The 23,772-nt window shown below is 38.1% G+C and overlaps 1 pseudogene; it reads left to right on the forward strand.

The window, feature by feature from the left end:
* LOC102934337 overlaps positions 1–23,772 on the forward strand; it is a 156,986-nt pseudogene that overhangs the window by 89,549 nt on the left and 43,665 nt on the right.

The raw sequence follows: 23,772 nt of genomic DNA on the forward strand, positions 1-23,772 counted from the left end.
CAATATTTGCCCTGGTAATTTTGATTTTAAGAGTCACGCATTTATCCAAAGAACAAAGTAACCATATGTGCAATTTCACCATCTCAAATTTTGTTTGTAAGCAATTGAATCAAGTATTCAATCTACACATCAAAATTTATTTACAGAAATTATTTTGCAAATATTTTCACTAATATATACATCAGAGAAGATCAGATTTTGCAAAAACGTTGTGAACAGAAAAAAGCAAAAATTATAAAATTATTCATTACAAATTATTTTCCCAATTCGAATAGAGTTCCCCCAAACAGGTACATACTTGCATTGCTTTTGGTATGTAAGAATCTTTAGCTAAGGTTTGTAAGACTCTGCTTTGAAATAATCACTTGCAAATGTTGAACCAGATCTTGGGGGTGTAATTAAATAGATGAGATGCCCTTGACCTGCTTTTCACATGAGCATACCAGTAGTGTATATCTGGTTTGATTTCATTGCATACAGCTGCCATTGTTCTTTTTACCTTTTAATAATCAAGGTTAGCATTTAAATAAACTGGATGTCATTATGAAGTCTGCTAGAAACAAAGGGTTAAAATAAAGTGATAAATGAATTAATCATTTCTGCACCTCCAGCTGTATAGCCCCCTTCATTATGTGGGAAAGAAGTTGGTGTATCTACCATCTGTCAGCACTTTTTCCTGTATGTCCTATTCTTGCTCCTGCTGTTACACCTGTGAGCTGAATACTCATAAGAGTCTTCTAGTGTGACATTGTTATACCCTGCTACTACAGCAAAAGCTTTTTGAAATACATTTGACTATTTTAAATCATGTAACTTTTTTAATGGGCTACCATGAAGAATTCATGACGTCCCACTGAAATATTCCACCTTATTTCAATTTTGTTTGTAGTTGTGGAAGATATCCACTCTGGATAAATCATGGACCTGCAAAGGGCAACAAATTAAATTTAAGTAATAAGGAATAACTATGTTCCGGAGCATAAGTCCTCCATGGGCAGAAAGCTGCACCAAACTCCTTCCATAAGCAAGGAATAAAACTCACAAGGTACCAAAAGGAAAAAAAGCAAATCAATGAGACAAATAGCGTATTTTGAAGGCTGAGGGCAGATTCCTTTTTGTGACCTGACTCAATTAGTGTCAGGCTATTAGCTATTCAGCAGGTCCTATTGTTATGCTTATAAGAAGCACACAGGATCTTTTTCAGGGGAAAAGGCAATACGCCGTGTTTCTTGAAGATACAACAATTAGCATATGCATTCAATCACACACTCTCTCTCTCTCTCCTCCCCCCGCCCCCCCAGTTGATGTTATAGTTCCCAGTCCGGATCAATCTAGTGGCCAGATAGGTTGATCACGGGTAGGGAGGAGCCGGGTTCCGTCGGTCGAGATGATGCTCTGGGGAAGTCTTGGCAGGATGAACCCAAAGTTTCATGGCAAGGTACCCTGTTTATATAGTGATTTTTTGTTCATAGGGACCAATGAGTTTTGCACCGTTATGCTGTAATTAATTGTTTTGTTTTTTAATTTTTTTTTCATTTTTTATTTAGTTTTTTATTACGTTTTTTAGGGAGTTATTCCATGCTGGTTTTGATCAGAGCTATTTTGTCCCCATTGATAGGTGCCTGCCTCATTTTTAGAGTCCTCAATCTGCCCTCCTCTGACATTTCAATAAGGCGTGTTGCAGCCTACTAGCGACCTTGTGTCTGTCTCCGGTTCCTCCCTCGTACGTCTGATTCAGCAATGGCCTTTACATTTTGTCTCTTTACACACACATTCTTCATTCACACACAACAGAAATATTTTACACAGAACATTTTAAACAGGAACATCAAGTTGCAATGCACAAGAAAACAATCATGGCATTTTTTTTACTTATTTTAAAATGCTAAACCTACAATAAAGTAGTGATCTTAAAATGTTTGTTACTGCCTTGAAATCAGCCCAGACACAGATTCTGGCTGATGAATTCCTTTCTGCTATTCAAAAAGGGTGGCTGGTAGGAGATAATTTAATACATGCTATATCATTATCTCCTTTTTCTTTATCCTTCATTCTAAATTATACAAAATACAAACATTAAAATCCTACTACTATATTGTTCTTCAGAAATCATAGAAGCAGGGGAAATTCAGAATCTCTCCATCAAGGAGTTAAAATAAAACTGAAAAAGTAAAATGATTAATTTACATCATTTTAAAATATGGTCTTCTAAATACTTTATACAGTGTCTAAAAAATATAATTACTTGGAAAGAGGCAATTTCTAGAAATAATCTAGTGTAGGTTTCTTTGCGGGAATATTCAAAGCTGACCAGTATGGAAACTTAGAGAGAAAAATAAAGGGAATGAATAGAGGGGAGTGAAAGGATAGTAATCGAGTGAAAGATTACTAAAGCTCTACAGGTTTTTTTAAGTCAGGTGAAGGCCTGGAATTTAAAGGCATATGAAAATGAAGATGTCAGGCTAAACCTTCAGTTCCTTGTTCATCCAAATCTCCCATTGAACCTACCTCCCATGAAGGAATTTTGCTTGTGCGGTGGTGTGGCCTGGTACACAGGGGGTTGCAGCCTCACTCAAGTTTGATCCATCCACCCCAAGGGAGATGTAGAGGTGGATGGGCCAACCCTCAGTGGTACTGCAACTCCTGTATGTGCCAGGTCACAAGGCCCAGAACAGGGACAGAAACCGTCTCTGTGAGGTAAGAGAGGAACTGGCTCAGTCTCCAACCCTGCAGAGGCTAAGCAAGGCACCGATTCAGTGGGTGAGGTGCTGGGACTTCACCCAGCAACTGCAGCGGGGATATCTCCACAGAGTTCTAGGCAGTGGCACCTGGGATCTCCTCAGCTCTCATGGTATATGTGTGTACCATGGGAGAAATTTCTGTAATAAAGGCAGCATGGTTTATAAGTGACTTACAATTTGTTAAAATGTATTTGGTAGCACATGCCAACAAACAGACCACCTTAAATCCTAGTCTAGATGAGGCCTATGTGTATAGGGAAAGTTCCTTATGAAATCTTTTGTGAGTATTAGAGTAGGGACCTGTTTAAGGAAACCTGGACTTGGCAGATATTTGTACATGACTAGTTTCCTAAAGTCCAGGATAATGGGTTGATGTTGCATTGAAGTTTGTGCATAAACTGACACCTGAATGTAATCTGTGAAAAATAACTTTAAAATTACAGGCTTGCAGGGTCAGCTAATGCCCAGGACATCCCAGTAGCTGAAGCATGCACACCCCAGAGCTCCTCACTGCGGGGGGGGGTTACTCTGCTTTCTAGTTTTACCCCTTCATAGATGCAACATACTTGAAGAAAGGACACAGACTTTGGAAAAGGAATTCTAAACCAATCATACTTTTATTCATAGACTGTACAAGAGATATACAGAGAAGCAACAAAACCTGCATGCAACTCCCTGCCTCATTTTCCTCTCCAAGGGTCAAGTGGGGTTTGTTCAGTGTCTGCTCAGGGTATCCAGAATCTTCCTTCCTCCTATTCAGTCTTGACTTTCTTGTTCTCATTGAGAGAGAACGATTCAGTGCAGACTTTGTCCTTTTGTAATTTCCAGATCTCCCCCATCAGCCTCAAACCCCTGCCGTGTATCTGTTTCTTGTTTATAGGCTCACCTGTGAGATCGAGTGTCTCTGGTTGGTAGCCAATAAAGCTGAATGAAGTGTTCCATCCAAAACTTTTTTCAGTGAAAAATGCAGATTTGGGTCAACCAAAACATTTCACAAATTCAGATCCACCTCACCAAACTGTTTTTTTTTATCAAAATATTTTTTCAACATTTTTGAAATAGAATGTTTTGATTTCATTTTGAAATTACTTGGTTTAGATTTTTTTTCCTTTTTATTTTTTAAAAAAGTTAAAGCTCAAAAGTAAGTGGAAAGTTTTTGTAACTTTTCACCAGAAATGTGGAGGAAAAAATTAAGAACATAAGAATGGCCATACTGGGTCAGTCCAAAGGTCGTCTAGCCCATTATCCTGTCTACCGACAGTGGCCAATGCCAGATGCCTCAGAGGGAGTGAACCTAACAGGTAATGATCAAGTGATCTCTCTCCTGCCATCCATCTCCACCCTCTGACAAACAGAGGCTAGGGACACTGTTCCTTACCCACCCTGGCTAATAGCCATTAATGCACTTAACCTCCATGAATTTATCCAGTTCTCTTTATAAACCCTGTTATAGCCCTAGCCTCCTCTTTTCCAAGCTGAAAGGTCCTAGCCTCTTTAATCTCTCCTCATATGGGACCCATTCCAAACCCCTAATCATTTTAATTGCCCTTTTCTGAACCTTTTCTAATGCCAGTATATCTTTTTTGAGATGAGGGGACCACATCTGTACATATTATTCAAGCTGTGAGCGTAGCATGGATTTATATAAGGGCAATAAAATATTCTCAGTCTTATTCCTCGATCCCTTTTTTAATGATTCCTAATATCCTGTTTGCTTTTTAGACTGCCGCTGCACATTGCATGGACGTCTACAGAGAACTATCCACGATGACTCCAAGATCTTTCTGCTGATTAGTTGTAGCTAAATTAGCCCCCATCATATTGTATGGATAGTTGGGGTTATTCTTTCCGATGTTCATTACTTTACATTTATCCACATTAAATTTCATTTGCCATTCTGTTACCCAATCACTTAGTTTTGTGAGATCTTTTTGAAGTTCTTCACAGACTGCTTTGGTCTTAACTATCTTGAGCAGTTTAGTATCATCTGTAGACTTTGCCACCTCACTGTTTACCCCTTTCTCCAGATAATTTATGAATAAGTTGAATAGGATTGGTCCTAGGACTTACCCTTGGGGAACACCACGAGTTTCCCCTCTCCATTCTGAAAATTTACCGTTTATTCCTACCCTTTGTTCCCTGTCTTTTAACCAGTTCTCAATCCATGAAAGGATCTTCCCTCTTATCCCACGACAACTTAATTTACATAAGAGCCTTTGGCGAGGGACCTTGTCAAAGGCTTTCTGGAAATCTAAGTACACTATGTCTACTGGATCCCCTTTGTCCACATGTTTGTTGACCCCGTCAAAGAACTCTATTAGATTAGTAAGACATGATCTCCCTTTACAGAAACCATGTTGACTTTTGCACAACAATTTATGTTCTTCTGTGTGTCTGACAATTTTATTCTATACTATTGTTTCAACTAATTTGCCCGGTACTGATGTTAGACTTACCGGTCTTTAATTGCCAGGATCACCTCTAGAGCCCTTCTTAAATATTGGTGTTACATTAGCTATCTTCCAGTCATTCGGTATGGTAGCTGATTTAAAGGATAGGTTACAAACCATAGTTAATAGTTCTGCAATCTCACATTTGAGTTCTTTCAGAACTCTTGGGTGAATGCCATCTGGTCCCGGTGACTTGTTACAGTTAAGTTTCTCAATTAATTCCAAAACCTCCTCTAGTGACATTTCAGTCTGTGACAATTCCTCAGATTTCTTGTGGGTTTATCAAAAATTATTTATTTACAATGCCAGCAAACTGAAAAATCAGTTATTTGCACATATCAAGCAGACATCTTTGTCTAAGGGTGATTCCACATAAATGTAATGTTTTCCAGGTTTAACAACACTCCCTTGTTAGCCCTCTGCTAGATGCAAGAGTTACTCATGACACACCTTTTATGGAAACTATAGGGCCAAGGTGAAGCACCAGAACAGCTTTAAAATCCCAATGGCTTTCCACAAAACAAAATGGAGGTTGCCAATTGAAATACATAAATGCAGTATATGAATCCAGCATGCATAGCCAATATTTTGAAAGTTTGAAGCCTAAAACTGTACCTAAGTTGTTTTGATAAAGGGGATGATTTTCAAAGTTGCTAAGTACCTATGGCTTGCATGGCTTTCAATAGAAGCTGTGAGTGGTCAGCACCTTTTGAAAATCAGGCCTGGTTTATTTAGGGACCAAAGTATAAATCTAGGTGATTTGCTGTAGGCACTCTAGTTTTTGTGTGTGTGAACTCTCCTCCCCTGTCTCTGTTTTTAGCTCAATGGCTGTTTACACAGAGAGACCTGAACAAAAGTATATCCACCAACCATATAACTTGATAGTAATATGGAAATAAATTAAACTTGCGCATGCTAGTGAAAAATAAGCAAATAAAACATGCCTGTAACAAGAAGGATGTTTATAAATTAGGGTTCAGATGAGAACCACAAGAATGATTTAAGGATTAGAAAACATGATTTATAGTGCTAGGCTCCAGGAGCTCAACCTGTTTAGCTTAATAGACAGAAGGTTAAGGGGCAATTTGATTAGACTATAGATATCTACATGGGGAACAAATATTTAATAATCTTCAATCTAGTGGAGAAAGGCATAACACAATCCAATGGCTGGAATGTGAAGCCAGACAAATAAAACTTACATTTTTAATGGTGAGGGTAATTAACCACTGGAACAGTTTACCAAGGGTTGTGATGGATTCACCATCACTGACCATTTTTAAATCAGGATTGGATGGTTTGTTTTTCCCCCTAAAAGATCTCCTCTAGGAATTATGTTGGAAGTTCTGTGATAGGTGTTCTAAAGGAGGTCAGACTAGATGACAACAATTCCAATCTAGCTTTGGAATCTATAAATATATGAAAACTCTGTGAGCTTCTTCCAGGTGAAGGATATACTCCACAAGTTTGCACTTAATGTTTCCTTTGAATTCTTCCTTCCCGAGTGCCACTGGTTGTGAAAGGGAAACCAGTGCTCTTTTAAAGTTAACTTGCACAGTGAGGAGGTTTGGGAAGTAACCATTTCCATTAGAGAATGGGCACCTTAAATACCCATTCCTGACAACCTCTCCCACTTGCAGCATGAAACTTGATCCTCTCAGAGCTCCGATGGAAGGGTGTATGGGGGGGGGGGGGGGGGGTTAATGAAATGATGCCATGGAGGTGGCTGTTACATATGCACGAATACTACTTTTTACGTACAAATCTTGCAGCAATAGCACTTCCTCTTTCCACTTCTCTCTTTATAGACCCACCTCTTTTTCTCTTTCCTTCTGCCAACAGAAGTGGTTGGAACGATGTGGCTTTTGTAATGAGGTACAGGCTTAATGCAGTGGTTTAAAGGTTTCTATGTTCTGCTGAATCTCTGAGCTAAGACGACCACTGTACCTAATGTTATGCATTTCATGGAAAGGGCAATTTTATTTAATTAGTATAAATGGAACTTTTAATGTTAACTATCATGTAAAATACTGATTGTGCTAATAAACCAAATTGGGGCAAGAGAAAAGGTGTGTGCAGTGATGAGAATAATTGCCACTGACTGCTATTTTAAAAAAAAAATCTGAGTTTGTTGCTTACCGATACAGAAATACCTAGTGTTGCTACAACTTCTCTGCTGCACAGTCCATTTACAACAGCTGACATTTGCCATAGGAACAAACACTTTCTTGCACTGCCAGTGATTGATGGGAAGTCTGCTACACTGAGTTTTGTAAGAGGAAATCTGAAATATCCATGTTAGTAGGTTCTGCATTTGTGACATAATGAAGTACATATAAAAAGAAAAGCCCTAGAGATTCTTTCTTTAATGTTCAGACTTGGGCTTATTGTATAACAGTGCTCTCCAGGACAGTTCCCCATGGAATGCAATTTAACAGAGATAATGCAATAGCAAGCTCAGAATGCCAGAGCGTTCTCCTTAACTACAAGAAAAGTCTGACTAGCTGTAGCTGTACAGTGACTTGCTCTGTTCTCACTTGCCTTTCTATATCCCATCTTTCTAGGAACCAATACAACTTTAGGGGTGCTGGGAACACTAAGTTTTAAATTGAAAATATAATGAATGTGTGAACGAATAAAAGGGATTGGGCAATTTTGGTTCCTCTGTTTTGGGCATTTTTTCTTTTTCTGTGATTTAAGTAGCTGGAGAAAAGCTTTGTATTAAAACTTAAAGCTGTTCCTGTTCCCTGACTTCCAAATATAATATCTTATTTTCTGAAGACAAGATTATGAAGTGCATACTCAGTGTTCATTCAGGCCTTTCTCAGGAAACAACTTCCATTCAATTGAGCAGGAGTCTGAGTAAACTCTGAGTAATGGCCTCAGAAAGTGACCGAGCAAATAATGTGCTTTTTGTATATACCTGATAAGTCTGGGCAATTAAGTTCAGATAAAATAACTCTTAACCATCACCAAAAACATGAACTATACTTTATTATTAGTAATGCCCCCACCTATATATGCCACCAGAGCAGCTAAGTTAGTGTTGAAGGATGGGGTTAGTTACTTGCTTCTTCTCCAGAGCAAGGGAGGACTTGCTACTCAGAAGTATTTCATAGGGCCTCCTGGAGTGCTGCAGCTTACTCATCACCACTCATTCTGGCCTGTGCCTAATGGCATGTTCTTTCCCTGAAAGAACAAACATAAAGTATCCTTGAAGGAGCATGCAGTGTGTGTCTGTTCTGTGCTGTGCCCTGAGAACAAAATGGGGATCTGAAGAGAGTTGCAACTTAAAGAAAACACTTTCTATTTTTTGACCAGCTACGGAGCTGAACTTCATGCAGGGAGGGTGCTCAGCAATTTAAAGATACAGTGCACAGGAAACAGACCTAATGACTGTTTCAAAGGTACTTAACTAGTTTGGTTCAAATAATCATCCAAGTTTGTACAACTAGAGTGGAGTAAATACTGCAGAAACTTCTATGACTACTCTGGTGATTTTTTTAAATGTATCCACTTTATATATATATATAAATGAAATGGAGTAATCTACCAATGGGGATAAAGAAAGAGCCTAACTGGGAGGGGAATTCAAGGGATAATACAAAGGGAAAATCCACATTTTACTAAAATCCTTTACTGAGAACTTTTATAAAATCCCAAAAGATGGGGCAAGAGAAACCACCTGCAAGGATCATACTGCAGAGTTGGTTTCGTTCTTTCTGCTGTCCTATTACAAACAAACCAACCAGAAAACCTTATCTCAAGGGAATATTTGCTTATCAGTTTTCCTCTGTCTGCAGTGGAATCTAGTCACATTTGCTAAAGAACACCTCATTGGATCACAAGAGTGGGCTTGAGTGTGCTTGTAGATTTGCTTAGCAGCACGTAATTTCAGGAATGCAGAGTGGCTGCTTCCCACTGACACGAATGGGACAATTGCAAAGCAGTTTTTTGTGTTAGTTGGCTTTTACGGTCTTTGATTGTCATGGGTGGTAGATTTTGGAGGGCTCTTGGCTCCCCCTACTCAGGACATGAGGTGGCAAACTATATTTTATTAATTAAAATAAAAAGAGCCAAAACCTCCCACATGTAAACTATATGTGATAACCAGCATAGAAAATTAGAAGGGGCTGACTGACTGAAACAAGTTAGGTTAAACTAAGAGAACATAAAGCTGTCTTCCATCACCTAGCCATATCAATTCACACTAAATCTTCATTTAGGTAGATGCTTGGACCAAATTGAGCTCTTTAATAAAAATGGTTCTTCGGCAGGGACAGCAATAATCTAACTGGATGTTATCTGAACACTTATTAGCCAAATTTATTACTTTTATAGATTTTAATTTTAAAAAAATCTCTCTAGTTTTAAAACACAATTATTTGATTTATTTTTGCCTGTCTCCTCTTCAGTGAATGGAATGGGTCCATTACCCAGGATATTTATATTATAACTGTAGCGTGACAGCAGATGTCCATGCAAGTGAGTCACTAGCATGAATGCTTCTAGAAAGCAAATGTCAAGCTTTCATGCTTGCATGCCTGTGGCAAGCAAATTCTAAACTTACTTTTCACAAACATTTGAACCCAAAACCTAATTATAAGCTCATCCAGTCAAGGAAAGGAAAGAATACTAACTGTCTTATGAGGAGTACTTGTGGCACCTTAGAGACTAACCAATTTATTTGGTCATTTATTAACAAATGTATTTGTTAGTCTCTAAGGTGCCACAAGTACTCCTTGTTCTTTTTGGTGATAAAAATCTAACATGGCTGCTACTCTGATAAGTGTCTTATGTGGCCAATTAAAAGCAAGCAATGCAGTTTGAATTTTGGATTCTGAAGAGCAGCAATTTATCTAATTTCAGATCATAAATTTGAGAAAATCAACATCTCTCCACAGACATTTCCCAAAAAGCAGAAAAGGGAAGATTTGTTCAATAAATTATGTATTATTCAACCTGTTTTACTCGGAACTTTATGGAAATTATTTGAACCTCTTGCTTCTGCCAACAGGTTAGGAATGTTATGAGTGCTTCTCTAATGAACTAGATTTGCCATGGGTTCCTGTGCAGTGGTTGTGGGGCAGAATCCTTCCCAGGTGCTCACATCCAGGGTACTCCAATGGAGTCATTCAGTGATCATGACTACAGCCTAAGAATTAAAGCAGTGTTTGCAGCCCTTTTGTTGCTCCTTGGGAGGCATTTTTGGCAGCGGATTCACATAGTCATAGATGCACTGGCCATGTCGCACAACGCTCCTGCATTGTGGTATCAAGAAAGCTATTCTGGAACTTTAGAATTTCCCTGAATATCCCCTCTGTAGCTGGAACTCCATAAAAGTTCTGTTGCCTTTAAATCCCTCCACAGCCTGCTGTGGGATTTGGCCTTGAAAGTGAAAGAAGCTACATATCACTCCCCTCTCTCCACACCTGTAGGATAATGAATTCCTGGGTCTACCCAGAGTTCAAGTTAAGTTGTTTTACAGACCATCATGATCCAACTGTCCTTTATTCAGCAAGAGTTGCCTTTGATATACGGTGTGAATAAAATACTTTTTTCCATTAAGTTGCAATGTTTCTAACTTTCATGCATCGTTTGACAGAGAAAATGAGAATTTGTAGAAGTAATAGCTAATGTAAAGTATATGAGTCTGCAAGGCAGTTCAATGGGTAGGAAACTAAGTTTACATGTTGATGTTACGGAGTGATATGCAGATGATACAGGTGTCTTTTTGTGTGAATTTGTACTAAGAGTTAAATGCATAAATCTCTGGATTGCTTTTCCAAGTCAGGCTGTCTTTCTGTGTTTTATGGTAGAACATGAGCTATAAATGTCAAATGAATATTTGCATGCAGATGGTAGAGTTTAAATTTGGAAGAAGCAAAGTAGAAAGCTTGTAAGCAAAGTCAGTAGAAAATCTCTTACCAAGAGCTTTCTACTATAGAGTAAACTCTTTGGAGAAAAGACTGTGTTTGTACAGTCCCAAGCTCTGATCCCAATTTGGTGCTTTTTAGGCACTGCCTTAATATATAAATAATGTTTTGTTAAAAGTGTGAAATTTTTCAGTGTCATTTCAAGCACTCAGCCAAGCTTACCTTGTCTCCTTGCTGCTGGATTCTACCCTCACAAGAGGTGTTTGTTAATCATACAATTCTAATTAGAAAAAAAAGTTTGGCAAATGTCAAGAAATATATAGGAATTGAAACTTAATTGATGTTTCAATGCTTGAGAAAAGATTGGAAATAGTTTAAACAATTTGTTGCACCGTCAGCTGTGAAAGTGACTTATAGTGACAAAATATGTCACACCCCATTAAAAAATACCCAAGTTTTTGGGCATATCATGAGCAGTGAGGTAATAGATATTACATTTCTGTTGCACTTTAATGCATTTGTAACGTGATGACACTCAAACAATCATCTGAATTGCCTATCAAAGGAACCATTTATTATTATTTTACATAAAAGGACATAACTAACTTGATGTCACCATTTATGTAGTGAAATAAAGTGACTATGGCAACTTATGCAATGGAGCAAAGAATTTGCAATACTTGAAATCCAAACTTCTAACAATTCTGTGCATAATCACTTTGCTACTTGAAAGCCCACTTCGTGCCTCCCATACTTCAGGAAAGTAGTCTGGAGAAATACATGGTCCAAACCTGCAGTCCTTGGCTCAGTGACTTCAGTGTGAGTTTAGCCTACCCTAATTGTAGCAACAGGTCCTAGATACTTATACCTCACACATAAAATAGCAGAGTGTAGAATTAAGAAAGATGCCAGAGGACATCTTCCTTAACCTTCCTAATTTCAATTGATCACTACTGATTACTGTGAATTTAAAAAAGTATATGAATATGTTCTTTCTTCACCTGTTTCTCAGGAGTGACAAATGCTTTTGTCCATATCTTATGATGGCCAACTTCCCCATTCATCAAAAGACAGCTTTTAAGGTGGTGTTTCAATTTGATCTTGATCTTTTCCCCCCTAACTGTTCATACTATGAAATAGTAGACTTCAGAGAGAAATGACAGTTAAGCCTCAAGATGTCTATCATTTTTGCTCATGATACAAGAAAAATCCCTAGGTACTCACTAAGTTCTAGTTAGAGCTTTTTTGCATGTGTTTCTCTCTTTAGAAGTTCTGATAAAATAAGCATAGAAAATGCTAGAGAATTTTCCACCTGAAAACATTTTGTTTATGATAGAAACCCAGCAATAAAGTGCTATTTTAAAATCTATGGTATAAGGTAAAGTCTATACACAGTATTACTGAATCTTGATTTTCAAAACTTTTGACTCTTTTTACTACTACCAAATAAATACTACTACTGTCTTTTTGTGAGTAAAACTGGCATGACAGTTGAATGCTAGTTTATTTAAATGATTAATTTAGTTGAAGTAATATACTGAAGTGTGACACCTGAATTTTAAAGCTAAGAAAGCAACATCTGAATTCTAAAACCAGATAAAAGTGGTATCAGACATTGATGTACAGTAGCAGATGGAAGGTAATAATATGGTACCAGGGGAACTGAGTGAAAAATTACAGGCATGCCTAAGTGCTTTTATATACCCAACTTAAACAGGTGATTCTCCATTTAATAAGTGAAATATAGCTTTTTCAACTACTACATCACTTTTCATAGCTAAAATCTGTAAGAGAAACAGTGAGTCTAAGTGGAAAAGAATGCAAATGACCCAAATGAAAAATATTTTATCGCCTACTTTGTTTACTAATTTTATATAATGATACCAGTTTTGCTTCACTAGTTCAACTACAGACCTCAGCTGCATTGCAATAAGTAATATCTTACCTTACCAAACTGTCTCCTCTTTGCTAAATAATTCTGTAATAGCAATCACAAGATCTTTCTCAAAATAGTTATTAAAATGGAACTCAGTATTAGGGGAAATAGTTTTATCTTGACAAAGAAGTATTTGTTTCTTTGTAATGTTTTCTAATGGGTGAGTGTACCAGAAAAGTTGGCTTTATAATATTGTCTTCAAGACTAAATAGGTTGGGTCTTTTGGATATGACATTGCTACCGGGTTTTTTTTTTAATTGAACAGGTTCTTTCTATTGTGTCTGGCAGTAAACTGCACCTATTTTTCTCTTCAAGATTCTTTGTGACTATTTGATATTTGGTCAACTTCATACCATACAACAAGGATGTATAGTGGATTGCCTAGGACAGTTTGAGTTTTGGGAATATCACATGAAAATGTCAATACTCTGAGTTCTAGATGGAGTTAAAAGGGTTTCCACAACAATGTCATTGTTAGAGCTGAGCAAAGTATGGATTGAATTCCTTTCTTCTGAGTAGTGACTGAATTTGTATAGATTTGTTCACCTAAGTCATACAGCATTGTTTCTGCGCTACAGTTAGAAGATTCCAAAACACAGAAAGTGTGAACAAGATGGCTGTGTGAACATCTCCAGTGAAAACACCAACAAGGAATGCCCTGGAAATGTTGAATAATGTGTATTGCATCCAGTTATGATTGTATTATTCTAGATTCACATTAGTATAACTGAGAGTAGAGTTTAGGTTGTACAGGTAGTGACACCTATAGTTAATGTTGCCCAGCCTGTCCCAGTGTAGAATGTTATAAATCAGACGGACTTAAGCCACTGGAGATCAAGTTTTCCATGTCTGGAGTCAGTCTCAGGTTGATTTATTTTTTTAACGCATCAGCCAAAACAATTCAGCTATTTCTTAGAAATGAGGTTAGGGAAAAATTCATGATTTTGCCCATGTTTAAAAAAAACAAAGCAAAACAAAAAAACCTCCTCTTACAGCCATTTAGTTGAGAACCTCTGGTGTCTTAATGCTTTGGAACATAGTCTTGATTTTTTATTTATTTTTTGACGGTGTGTGTTGCCATGGTGGAAGGGATATGCCTCTTGCCATTCCTGTTTATGCTCACCCAAATTTGGCCAATTTAAGAGCCTCTGAATACTCTGTTGGCACATACTCATTAGAAACTTGCTAGAATTTTGGCAGGTAATTCCAAACATTGCATCTGTACTGATGCTCCACCCTAGGGCTATATGGTCTGAGTAGGACTTTCTTGCAATTGCTCCTGGCATCTGAGGGTCACTGCTGCGTGGGCATCTTTTACTTCTGCACTTTTCTAACTTTTGAATGCTTGGCTTTACCGCCCTAATGTTTTCTTAAGAGTGTTTTTGTATGTAATTTAAATTACACTACAATAATTTGTATATACATTTTCACAGTAGTTCTGAATGTTTTCTGTTCAAGCAGGGGAAGAGCTAAACCACAAAAGGTTGAGAGTTTCGGCTTGAATTAGAAACTATACTCATCAAAACTTGTGGATACTTAGCCAAAACTTATGTCACTAGTGTGTGGGGCTTCCTTGCTACATGTCCCTCCTGACACCAGTAGACCGAAGGTCTCCTTTTAAGTCTCTTGGTGGGGGAAAGACCAGTGGCTTTTTATTCTCTTCTGAGCATATTCAGGGCATGGCTGGGCATTTCATTTCCCTGTCTGGCTTTTCAGAATCCACTAGTCAGGCCCACATATTAGATTCTCTCTCCCAATGTCTTATGACTTGATAAACCACCTCCTTTTGCAAAGGGATCCTAAATAGTCCTTCTACTAGTCTTACAGCTGTAGCACACTTTTACATTAACACACATGCAATCTTGGATGCTCTAGTATAAAATGTAACATGTGACAATCTTCCTTCTCCAGTTAACCAGTTGGAAACCAGCAGGGGAAATTGACACTTCTAATTATCAATGCAAAGTTTTATTGTGGACGTCTCAGTACTTCAGAAACAGTTTAATACTTTTCCAGTTTGGGTTTTGGGCAGCAGCATATTTTACCTGAACTGGGACTCCCATTCCTCGAAATAGGTGGTAGAAACCAAGAAAAGCTGCTGCTTCTTTCATTTTTTGTGGGGGGCGGGGAAGTCTGATACAACTGTGTTGGGAATAGAGCTTGAATTTGTTAGAAAGCTCAATTCTATTATGAACAGCATGTTGCAGCTGTCTGGCCCTGATCCTGTAAACACACATCTGCTTGTCCTTCAAAGTTAATGAGACAACTCACTTACTTAGAGTTAAACAAGTGTGTAACTGTAAGATCAGGGCCTAAAAGTGAAGTGTATTTCACTATATTTTTATAATTACATAAATACCTTCAGAGTGCCAAAATAGGCATGTCCCAATGATTAAAAGAAACCAATGTATTGTAACCAGGGAAAAATCACAACTAAATGAACCCCAATATGCCTCTGTTTCCCTTTTACAGGTATAGGTTCTTGGTCTGGTTATCACCTGAGGAAGCAGCTCCTGTGCCCCACCCTCCCTCACAAGTGTGGTGTGGGAAAGAAGAGGAGAGACGAAAGCGGTGTTGAAACAGGTAAGTATTGCATTAAGGGTTCTTTACATAAAGGCATAAGGAAAAAACCATAAGAAAATGTATGAACTCAGTAAACAGGGAATTGCAACAAAGGAGCTTGAAGCTTAGACCTAATATACCCCTCCCTTGGCAACAAGAACAAAACAAATCCCCAGTAGAGCCTACTGCTGATCAGATGTCATCTATGGTCAGGTCAGATGGTAATGAGCGGTTGGTCCAGGACCTTCTACCCTCGGGCCAAATGCTGGCCTTTGGGGAGGAACGTTGGATTCTGGCTGCTGGATCGTGACAAGCCACTGGAACCGAAGCTGCTGACTGGTGGACCAAAGGACCCTGGAAGGCAGGTAAATTGATGGTTCACAGGATCCTTTACAGTTCTTGATCCGGAGACACGCGCAAACCTGACGGTACATGGCTGCCTACTGAATGGACAGTGCCATGGTGACATGGCACAGTTCCTTATAAGGAGTGAGTGGCGGGAAAGTTCTCAGGGGATGGCAGTTACAAGGCAGTTCCAACTGGTTTGAACCAGCCCTCGCACCACAGCTTTGGCACCTTAATTCTCCCGCCCCTGCTCCATTTTGAATAGTACCAAAGTCCATATTAATAAGGGGAAACCATATAAAAATTTAAAATATAAAAAATATCCTAAACCTTTTAAATTACTTATTATATAAAGTCACCAACAGTATCTAACATTATACGGGTTTGTGTCAAAACCCTGTATGTTTAAGGGCTCTAAAAGCTCTGTACTGCACATTAATAAGGGTAATCTAGGTGTATTAGTCTGGCTTAATGACTAGAAAACTTTTTAAAGTTGTTTGAAACAGCTTTACAAAGTGAGCCTGAAACTTAAACCTCTAAAATCCAGTCGTACCTTGTACATAATCAAAATGCACCAATCACATCACTTCAGTTCAATTAGCATGCTTGTTGTTAGCTATCGTTTGTTATACCAAAGCCATAAATATTTAATTGGCATAACTTATATATAAAATTACTTAGGAACTGATCAGCTTATTTGCTAAATAGGCTAAGCACTGAGGGAAAACACAATCTTTGATATAATAATCTACCCAAAAAAAAGCTTTCCTAATGGATAAAAAACCTGCCTCTGTTACTAGAAAGTACAAAGGTGTCTCCTGGACTTCCAAACAAATTATGAGGAATTCATTGCTTAGCAATAACACAGTGAGATAATGGTTTTAAAATGCCAATTATTCACATTCATTTAATAAAATAGGTTTATAATGCGTAAACGTCAGATACTTCACTCTTTACTAAAATGAACCATTATGGGATGCAAATTACTCTTAACTTGATGCATAGAAATGATAAAACTGTTAATTTTCAGAACCTGTGCAGCAAAGTGTAAAATGTGCTGTGTGTGTTCTTTACAGCTCTAAATCAGGACAGTTTTTAAAGGTGTAATCCATGACATTTACATGCTATATTCCATTCAGTTCTTTCTTATCTATTTTATATCCCATTAAAGGGTACCAATCTCATCATTAAAAAGGCTATATGTCACGGACAAAACTTCAGAATGGATAGAGGACTGAAAGTACAAGAGTGCAGCTCAGTAGCTTTGTGTCTCTTTTCACCTCTTTGCTAATAATATGACCATGAATCTAAATGCAAAGCTCTGTACATCTTGTACTATTACCCATTGCTTTTCACTGCACTGAAACTACATCTATCCCTAGCTGCTTTACAATGACAGAAAACTTACTTTTTTTTTTTTCAAATGAACTACAACGTTCGGCATTTATTAAAAAATAGAGGGCTTTAATGAAAAATTTATGAGCCTTGAGGATAGGACAAGAAGCAATGGGCTTAAATTGCAGCAAGGGAGGTTTAGGTTGGACATTAGGAAAAACTTCGTAACTGTCAGAGTGGTTAAGCACTGAAATAAATTGCCTATGGAGGTTGTGGAATCTCCGTCACTGGAGATTTTTAAGAGCAAGTTAGACAAACACCTGTCAGGGATGGTCTAGATGATACTTAGTCCTGCCATGAGTGCAGGGGACTGGGCTAAATGACCTTTCGAGGTCCCTTCCAGTCCTATGATTCCATGATATGAAGCAGGAACTTCGTTACAAGAGCAGTCCCACTGAGTTCAGTTGAATAGCAGCTTATTCCAGAAGAGGTCCCATTGATTTCAATGAGTTGTCTCATGGAGTAAGATACTATTCAGCATGAGTAAGTGGTATAAGAATCTGTTCCTCAATTCTGACCCTTTCCAGAAGTCCTGCTGAAATCAGTGGGGCACCTTGTGGTGTAAGGTACTACTTAGCAGTAGGGAGTGTGGAGGAATCTGACCTAGTGTGATTAGATGTATAAACTTTCAATGCTATGTAATTTTTCAAAGTGGACTTTGAAAATTTTAAAAGGATAATCTGCTTATTATTTATAAAACAATATTATTTGAAAAGATGAAGGTCAATTTTCATTGAATGCTTAAGTTTTCTCTCCATTCAGAATGCCCTGCCAGCCACAGATTTAAATCTAAGGGACATCAGTCTTCCCAAAGGACTTCAACTATCCTGGTGATTCAGAGAGAGAGATGGGTGCCCAGATAGCCAGGACCCAATCCTGCTGACAAAGCAGAGTCAAACCTTTGGCCTTGTATTCATATGTAGGTGTCATTCAATGGCGTGATTGAGGCTTTATTGTAACAATGTTTACCTAAACTAGCACTAACTAACAGATGGGCAACCATATTCTGTAGCTGATGTAATTTACAAGAAGTCTCCATGTGTGTCACCAATTAGAATGCATTGTAGTAACAGTGTAGAAGTGGTGGCATCCATTACTGTTGAGGCCCACTTCTGAAAGGCCACACGTGTCTACGTGGACACTAATAAAAAGGAGCTTTTGGCTAATGACCTCTGGGATTCAAGAAGCAATCAAGGATCCAGCAACATTGCCAGTTTTGACCGTTTTGTGCTCAGGTTTCACAAGATATGGCAAAAATCTCTCACAACGTACACTCATGGTTTATTTCCCAGCCTGTTGGCATCACCTCTTTCTCCTCCAGCCGATTGGCTACCATTCAGGTACCATTCTTGGCTTCAGTATTCAAAGTATCATCAGTGTTTGAGAGCGCAATACCTTTGGTGCTAACCCTATCAGCATCCAAACCAGCATTCTCCTTCCCTCCCACCTACGCCTGGCACCCCCTCCACCATTTTCCAGCCCAGGAACCTCACCCAGTCCAGCATCCACCAGTAGCCTTACCTCTCCCATCCTGGCCCACTTTCAATAGCTTTGGGCAGGATAGCCCAGTAGTACTCACTTCCATTTCCTCCTTTCCTCCCCCAGGTACTCTGGGGGGGATGAGAGGAGTGAAAATATTTGCTTTCTCCCTACACCCTGAACTTGATCGGACATTTCTCTACTCCAGAATACCTACCTTGTTCCCTTTCTGTATAGTCTTCTACAAAGACAGGTTAATGGACAGCAGCAAGTAGCACAGTCTGGGCTCTGCCATAGCCAGTGCAGATGTAAAGGGACTTAAACCCCATGTATGGTTACTCTGACTTCTGGGGCCAGTAGATGTAAGCGTGTAGCATGTGCTGCTTTTTGCTGCCTATGGCAAGGTGTTGTCTGACCCTACCATCCCCTAAGAAGACTATGTGAGGAAAACACAGACTGACTGATCAGGTAGTGCCAGAAATCTGTGTTTTAAGCAAAACCTTACAGCATGATAAAGGAGCACTAATTTAACAACAATGGTTTTATTCAACATTTTGAACTATTGTTGATTTTTCCATCCCTCAATATTTTATATCTTTGATATTATAGATGGATTTGTAGAATGTACAGCCATGTACTGAATAGACAGGAATAGCTTTAAAACAGGCCATGAGCTGGCCTAAATGGCAATTGCCACAAATGATAAGTTCGTCTTTCTAAAAATTGAAACTTTCGATCATTGATTATTTTTGGTATTCATTTCTTCTCATCATCCCTCTTCAGTGCCTTTCTAGCCTCATGTGTGTGACTTCTTTGAATGTTTTTTTTTTTATTAGCCTACCTACAGGGGAATTTCTGAAACCATATAAACTCAGTCATCTGGAAATATCCTTCTGCTCAAGGCAGTTTGCTCTATTCAAAGGCAAGTTCAACCTGACAAAGAAGCTCAGTAAGAGATAAAAGAAATGTTAATTGTGAAAAGTTGCAGGAACAAGGATGAGGAGGAGAGCTCAGGCAAACTTGAGTTTAGCCCACAAGGCTGTCTCCTATTTCACTTTACAGGTGACCTGCCAGTGAGGGAGGCTTAGCTTACTATGGTTGCTGGTGAATATATGTATATCTATTGATGGAATGGATAAGCAGCCTGTTAAGATACTGTGAAAATTATTGTGTATGAACACCCAGAGCATGGATTGGTGCTTAATTGTTTATACATCTTAATAGATACATTTTAAAAAATGCTTTGTATCTTTTGTGTGTACCAGCAGTTCAGGTTTACGCTATTGAATCACTCATTGGTTTAGGTATGGAAATGTCAGATCAGTCATTCTATGTCTGACAGAAACAGTACGATTGGATACTACATTTAGGACCCAAATGTTTGGATTTGAAATAAATGGGGTTCCACACAGGTGCCACAGTCTTCCCGCGTGGATCACAATACAGGATCATGGTCTAAATTTGCAAATGCCCATGAAAATGTTCACAAGGAATGGTAGTTTTGACTCAGTCTAAATCAGCATGGATCAGTGTTCAATTCGCACTTCCTGTCACTACCTGTCCTGGGATGGGGAAGCTAATGATCCAACCAGTGGACCAAATTTGGTGATGAATCCTGGTCACGTGCCACCTAAGGCACATTGTGCATACACTAAGAAGCACATTTAGATGCCAACACTCTGAAAAACTAAGACTGCAAAAGTATTTTTGTGAAGAAAGACTGAGAGAAAGCTTTGTCATGGCAACAAGAAGAAGCTGGAGATTTAAACTATCTTTTCCTATCAGCGACCTATCCAGTTAGCCTGCTATGTTAGCACCTTCCTGCTATCAGGAAATAAATCTAGTATAGCATTGTCAATGACCGTGAGGGATCCAAAACTGTATTCCTTAACTAAGCATGTTAAATCCCAGCTGTCCATCTGAGGGAATAAACCAATATATTCTTAAAACATGAACAATTATATTAGTCTAGACCTGAAAACTGAAACAGCAGATTTGCAGCACATTTTTACTTCATGTCGAAAAGCACAATTTCTTTTTAATATGTGTAAATGTGTTAAATTGTAATGCACATGAAACAACACACACAATGAGGATTCCCCTCTAATCTGAAAAAAATTGACAGTTTCCCATCAGACAAATGTTCTGTGGGAATGGGTCAATTTTGATAAAACTTTCTAAGAGAAATACTGGAGTTGAAATGTTTCATTTTGACAATATCAACACATTTCATTGTGAGTTTTATAGTCTATCACAATATTAAAAGTAATATATTTAATATTTTACAATATAAAATTCAAATTTGTTTTGATTAATTTTAGATTGACATGTTTCATCTCCATTTTTGAATGTTTGTTTCATGGGAAAGTATGGAATTTGTGTCTTGTTCCAATTCTAAACATTTTTTGAAAAATCGGAATTTCCTATAGAATGGAAATTGCTGTACCCAAAAGCTCTACATGCAACACTTTTGAAACCCATTTTAATCCAACAGAACCATGGAAATTTGTTTTATGTAGCGAACTATTTACTTTAGCAGTCTTTTAAAAATAAATATGGTGCTTCTGGAAGGTGTCAGGTTGAAAGTACAATTTTCTTTTTTTTCCTCAGAAGGTATATGGTAAAGGCAGCATTAGTGAAAATTTTTCAGACTACTTCAGCATTGTGCTTAAACCATGACTTGTGCTGGGATGGAAGTTGAGTTTCCAGGTCAATAAGAATAAAAATTGTGATAGTGGAATCTGTGATGTGGACACTTGTCCATTAACCACTGGACGAATTTCATAGAGGTTGACAGCACACTTGTTTTGTTTTTTGTTTTTGTTCTTTGTGGGGTGTTTTTTGTTTTGTTTTGGGTTTTTTTGATTTTTTGGTGGTTACTACTATTTGGAGCTGAATTTTGTCTGGTAACGTGAGCGTGGAAACTTTCACTCTTCTGAGCCATCAGTAGTAGTAGTAGTATAGTAACATGTAGAGGCTCCAATCACGACCAAGGTCCCATTATGCTAGATACTGCAAATATTATATACATCAGTGCCACAGTCCTTTTATTAACCTGACCTACCACACACACAACCTGAAAACCTGAATCTAACTTTACATATCTAACCACAACTGAACAAAGGTTTATTCTCAGAAGTGAGAGAGGTTTGCAGGTATATACAACATAAACATTGTTGCCCAGTAGGGTTGCCATAATGTAATTCTGAATACATTCTGTTTAATGGATATGCCTAAAGTGCTTTGCTTTTTTTTTATACATGGTGATTAAATTATTACAAACTTCTCTATGCAGAGTGTCTAGAGGATTGCATATTCTCTTAGTTGTGGTTGGAATTGGTGGATGCAATCCCAGTAGTATATATTTTTCACTTCATATATTTGTTGGATTTGATTGTTTAGATTTTAGACTTTTAAATGGAAAATTTTAAGAGATCCTTATCTAAGAGAAAATTTTCCTTTCCCTTTAAATTGCAAACCTTTGAAGAACTAGAGAGTAAGTGACTTCCCTGGCATTTTTTTGAAAACTGGATCCTGAGTTGGGAATTTCTACTAAGGGTGAGTAGAACAGATTACTGGTCGTGATCACAACCGTGTGTGCATCCTAGCACCATGTTCCTTTATGATGTGACCCTTTAAGACTAGAAGTTGCTGGGAATTATCTCCAGACTGGGTGTGCTGGAGGATAGACAACTGACTAAGCATCATGTGACTGCCTGCAGACTATATAAAGGCGTGTTCCTGGTTTAATCTGAGGATCTGGCAGGAGGACTATGTGATAGCCAGGAAGGGCTGCCTCGTGGGGAACTGCATGCCCTCTTCCCCACCTGCGCGGGGAAGTGGGATAGGCCTCAGTTACTCTTTGTTTGTATTATTTTGACTTTTTTCTGCATCTTTTCTTCATAAAACTAGTCCTCAGTTTAAATGGTTTGTGGAGCTTTATTATACTTACTGTACTTCAGTGGACAAACTCAGTGGCTAGGGTAAGCTGCTTGATGTTACTGGCCAAATTACAGGGCTGGCAGCAGTCAGTCCACTTACCCTGATTTTTCTGGCTCCATCCTACATTCACAGTAAAGTGACCTGCATCTCAGTGGAATACACTGAGGAGTTATCTATTAAATTCTGTTGGATGCTTTAAAAACAAAACAAACACTCAAACAAAACACGCCACCACAGGAAGGATATATTATTTTAAATTCTGTAGAAATTTTCCTATAGAATAAAAATAAATGTATCCTGGTCTGAACAATCGTGTGCCCAGATCAAATTGTTTGAAGACCCATATAGTCCTTGGAACATCCCACCCCATTCCTTCCCATTAAGTTATCTCTTTGGCCCCAATCCTCCAATGAACCCTGTGTGGGCAGATGCTTCACTGGTTTCAAAGGGGGTGGGTGCAGGGATTATACCATGTGTTGATCCCAATGCATGACTGGGAACTTTGTGTTCATGCCTCTGGAGAATGGTGAAAACTTTGATATAAATCAAGATATGTGTAGCTGAAATAAATGATGCACATTTATGATGACATTAATAAAAAGGGGAGAGAGAGAGGCAGAATGATCAGTAGCATCTGGAATCCTGCTGCTTTTACAGGAATCCACATAATAAGGCTTTCTGAGAGACTAATTCAAAAGACTAGTTATTTATGAACTACCCACATATCAAGACCTGTAATTACATTTATGTTAATTTTTGTAGCACTTGATCTGAATAACACAGTTTTGGGAGGACTTTTAATTAAAAAATATAAATGAATCAGATATTCTCTAATATAAATTGCAGAACAAAAGACCCCTTTCTTCTTAACAGCTATGAATTAGGTTTTCATTCAAGAATATCAATTAGGGGAAGAATTCATGCAAAAAAAAATCCTTCCTTTTATTTTGAATACTCCAAATGAAGCTGCTGTTACAGAATAAACAATTATTTCATCCTCATAATTACTTGCCTACATTAAAATCAAGAAACAGATATACTTTTGG

The sequence above is a fragment of the Chelonia mydas genome, chromosome 8, assembly GCF_015237465.2.
Source record: "Chelonia mydas isolate rCheMyd1 chromosome 8, rCheMyd1.pri.v2, whole genome shotgun sequence".
Classification (NCBI taxonomy): Eukaryota; Metazoa; Chordata; order Testudines; family Cheloniidae; genus Chelonia; species Chelonia mydas.